Consider the following 4,995-nt stretch of genomic DNA (forward strand, 5'->3'; position numbering starts at 1 on the left):
AGTTTTATTGTACTTTGCGAGACGAATCTTTTGAGCCTAATTAGTCAATGTTTGGATAATAATTCACAAATACAAACGAAATACTACAGTTACGCATTTATGGCAAAATGCAAACTTTGCCATCCCAATTTGGAAACTAAACAAGGCTTTAGTGCAGGATTCGCAGCAAGTACGGGCACAGGGGTTGCCGCAGTTCTTAGCAGAACTTGCCCTTGCACTGACTAGTGCAGCCCTTAAAGCAATCGTCATAGAACGTCATACTCGAGCGTACGTGGTATTGCAATTGCCGTGCTCAGCGGCGGATTGGGCTTGGCAACTCTGAAGAGACTGTGCAACACTTATTTTTCGATTGTCATATGGCAAGATTCATATGGCTCTGCTGCCCCATTGAAAAGTGGAGCAGCACGAAGCATACGGCAACGACCAATGCCCCCTTGATAGTGGCGGCAGTGGAAGCCATGGTACAAGTGAACTTGCAAGCTTGTGATGAAGACAAGATATAGCAAAGAGAAGAATGGAAGATTAGATGCTACTGCAACGCAGTGGAAGGGCTATTCGGTACTATTTATTGGCGCCAACCCAACGAAATATACGTAGTATCATACAGATTATTACAATTTGGGACTTCACAAATGGCATCTTGCCACATGTTTGGATTTGACTTCAGCAGTTGAAGTACCTTCAAATTGACTGATATGCTGAGCTACTCAATGGGTATTACAAGGTTTGTGGGCAATCGAGGTTGAATGAGTCAAGATCGAGTAGACATGCATGGGGTACATGGCAACATATTGTCCGCATATTAATACAAATTTCTTGTGCAATGTGCATCTGACTCCTAAAGACATAACGGTGTCGGTGGATTGATCCGTCTGACTCTTAGCTCATAGATGGTGCAGAACATTACAAATATTTCTCCATATGCACATATGTGCTCTAATTAATTTTATGTTTGTCATGGACCTCAAATTATATAGGCAGCTCTATGTTTATAGTGCTTGCGAGTTAAGATGACCCTTTATTATTAATCTCAAGAGGTAAGTTCCGGGTACAAGAAAAATAGACAGAATGTTGATCCATATATAACAAGCAAATGCAGATCTAACTCCTTCATCAGTTGAAGCCATAGTGCTTATCCTCTCGACGGCGAAAGGCACAACACAGCAATGGCTGCGTGAATATATAACGGGTGTAAATCAGTTCGTATTTTACATGCTCCCTCCATCTAATTTATAAGCATGGTATGACTTAGCACGGTCTTCGAAATAACACTTTGACCATTCATTTATATTATATTATATTACTTACGCTTATAAACTTATAATCATGGTAGAGTATATTTGATTATGAATCCAAGCATATAAAATATATATTATAAAAATAAAAAATTATAAGTCAAATTGTTGGTCGTAAAGTTTGAATCTTGATATGCGTGTGCACCTTATAAATAAAAATGGAGGGAGTATTAATTGAGACATGTCTCGGCATCATCAGACACTAATTGTTTCAAATTGATGATATATATAGGTATAGGCTTTCTTAAATCTTGTTAAAATCCTAAACACAGAAGGATGAAGGCTGGCGGGCAGTTGATAAGTGATGACTATTTCCTCCGTTCTAAATTGTAGGTCGTTTTGATATTTCTAGATTCATAACTTTTGCTATTCATCTACATGTATACACTATATCTAGATGCATAGTAAAAATTATAAATTTAGAAATGTCAAAACGACTTATAATTTGGAACAGAAGGAGTATAGTAAATAACATAGAGCTAGGTTCTCTTACAAATATCGTACTTCCTAATTTCTGCAACAAGCAACTTTTCTAGTTTATGTTTTCCCATAAAACTTCTCTGTGAAAGGACTTCCTTATAATACATTACAACTAAACATATTTTTTACAGCAACGATGCACAGATCTGTACTACGACTCAGTCACCGATGACTTGCACGTGAGAGTCAACCAATATTGCACCGACTTTTATTTGTGATAAGACCGCAAGATTCCAGGTAACTATTAGCTACACGATACATCTAAATGGTCCCGCGCTAATGAGCGGCCTGGTTTGTTTGCTGCCCACCGCAGCCTGGTTGGCAGCAGCGAGCCAGCGATGCAGGCCCCTGCTGTCCAGGCTTCATAGGTGCAGACGTGCAGTGCCTGTCTGTTCGGTTCCGTGTCTATGCAACCAGGCCTGCATACTCCCCCAAGCGACTCGTTCTTGCACCGTGTGAGCCAGTCCTAGCTGTTGGAAACGGGCGATTCTCACATTTCCCACGAACTTGGCCGCAGAGGCGCCTTTGCACACCGAGAGCCTGGCTCGCCTCTGCAGCGTAGCTTTGTGGTACTATTCGATTTTCTTGAGTATTTTATCAATGTCAGCAACAACATTGGATCAAAGTCTACTGAGTATGGACTCCCCATGAAAAAGACATTCTCGCTCCATTTGCTTATGTGTGAGGAAGATCTAGGGCATTAACAGCTCTACCTTCCAAGTATATCTTCGAGCTCAATCAATGGTTCACCATCAGGAACTCTTGGACCAGCAATCTAAAATATTCTCAGCACACAACTAAGGGCTCAACGATAAATATATAAGTTGTTGGTGAGACTATATTGCTCTACGAGTTGTTATTCTCAAAAAACAGAAGTCTCACTGTGGTTCTGTTTGTTTGAACTGCAGCTTTTGAGCTTTTCGGAAAAGCTGCTACTGACTTTTTAGTTCTGAAAAGCCAACACTAACTTTTAGAAGATGTATTTAGCTTGCTAAACTCAAATAGATACGAAAAGCTGAAAAAATTGAGCTTTTCAGCTTTTCATGTAAACTCAGCTTTTCCGAGCTTCTGCCTTTTCGGAAGCTGTACAAGAAGTTTGCTGTTTATTTAGAGTCTATTTGGTTTGACTTCTAAAGTGCTGTGGCTGCCGCAAAAAGTAGAAAGCTAACCAAAGCTTGCGCTCCTAGCACGGTACTTCAACAAAAAGCAGCTTCGCGCGACATTGTATTCCCGCAGCACCTCTTACCCGGCTTTCACCGGCTGCGAAGGATTGGTTTTACACCAAATTACCCGCCTGCCACTCTTTACAACTTACCAGTTCGATATTTTCCATCGCTCTCCTCTCTTTCTCTGGTCCAGAACCATCGCTCTCCTCTATCCACAACCGCAGGCTGCGCTAGGGTTAGCGCACGGGCCGGCGGCGGCGCTTCCTGCTTCGTCATCGGCGACGGCGGCCGCTCCTCCCCGGCAAGAGCGCATCCCGCCCTCTCTTCCTCTCCTAGGGCCGCCACCCTTTCTTCGTCGCAGCAGGCTGCTGCCGCCTTGTCCGTCACAGCGGGTCGCCGGTGGCAGCGGGACGCCCCTGCCCTGTCGCTGCTGCCAACGGGCCGCCGCCGCCCTGTCTTCGTTGCAGCAGGCCCCCGCCGCCCTCTCTCCGTCGCAGTAGGCCGCCGCCTCCAGCGGGACGCCGCTGACCTCTCTCCTGGGGCCGTCCTTGTGGCCGCCCCTTTCGTCTCCTCCCCGGACCAAGCTGTAGGAGCTGGCGCAGCGCAATCCGTGGCTGGCAGCTCCAGATCTGCAAGCACTCGAGTGGACGGGATTCCGTGAGTCAGGATTCGAGGTGAGTCTCTAGGAGCTCGAGCTCAAGTATATTGAATTCCCTGTTGTGCTCTGTGCTGTCCGTCAGATACATGTAGGTAGCCATTATTAATTCATGGAGTATATTGAGAAAACAAACACATGGCTTGTTCATTCGAGTAGTAAATTGGCCTGTGCCATTCGAGTAGTAAATTGGCTTGTGCACATTAAGGTTTTATAAACTGTGTTCTGTGAAATATACTTGTGGGAGTAGCTCATCTAAAAATAACTATTGTGCATATTATTAGGTAGGGTGAATACCACCAAAGATCTGGGGTATTATAACTTCCTTTATGCCAGACTAGATATATCATGGATGAATTGAAGGACAAGAGTATAGAGATAGACACTAGTTCTTGGGTCGTAGTCATGTTATGGTAACTGAATTGAATCAAAGTTTTTTTTCTTCATTCAAGAATGGCTGATAAGGCAGATTGGTGTGATGCCAATGTGAGGCATTTTATTGATATCTGCAAAGGAGAGATAGAAGCTGGAAATAGGCCGTTGGGATTTTTCAATAGGACTGGTTGGAAAAATGTTATATCTAAGCATGAAGAAAAAACTGGTCAGAAGCTAACAAAGAAACAACTCAAGAACAAGTGGGACAATATGAAAAAGGAATATACATGGTTCATGGAGTTGAAAAATAGTGCAACTGGGCTTGGATGGAATGAGGCGAAGCAAACTGTTGAGTGCTCTAAGGAATGGTGGGATGAACACCTAGCTGTAAGCACTTTACTGTCATTATTCATTGTTCATTTTCAATGTTTTCATATTCTATTACTTGCTAATGAACCCTTTGTTTCATTTAATTTCAGAGGTGCAATAATCCTGAGAAAGGTATCAAATGCAACCATGTGAGGTTCAGAAAACAAGGGCCAAAGCACCTTGATGATCTGCATATATTGTTTGATAAGATACATGTCAATGGCGCTAGTGCATCTTGCCCTGGAGATATATCCTCTGATGAGTCAAGTGATGACGATGTGAGTGAGATACAAAAAACTCAAGACATTGATGATGTGAAGCTGGCTGCTTTGAAGAAATCAAAGCCAGGAAAAAAGAAACGCAAGGAACACTCTAGTTCTATTGTAGAGAAGGAGGAGAAGAGCCCATTCTTTCGACTGTACAAGAACACATGTTTGAAGATAGAAACTGCAGCAGATAAGATATCCTCTAGTGTTGAAGCTTCATCTGCTGCTCCAACCAATCCAGTCCCAAGCATTTCAGAGGCTATGAAGATGGTGAAAGATTGTGGAGTGCAAGAAAAAACTGCTCTAATGCACACAGCCACTTTCCTTATCGTCAAACCTGAATTTAGGGAGGTCTTTAGCTCCCTGGAAACAAAAGAAGGAAGGTTCGA

At 43.0% G+C, this 4,995-nt stretch overlaps 1 pseudogene; it reads left to right on the forward strand.

Annotated features, from left to right (window-relative positions):
• Nucleotides 1-4,049: 4,049 nt before the first annotated feature.
• On the forward strand, nt 4,050-4,778 carry LOC101779460 (annotated as a pseudogene).
• Nucleotides 4,779-4,995: the final 217 nt, after the last annotated feature.

This window comes from Setaria italica, chromosome III, assembly GCF_000263155.2.
Source record: "Setaria italica strain Yugu1 chromosome III, Setaria_italica_v2.0, whole genome shotgun sequence".
Classification (NCBI taxonomy): domain Eukaryota; kingdom Viridiplantae; phylum Streptophyta; class Magnoliopsida; order Poales; family Poaceae; genus Setaria; species Setaria italica.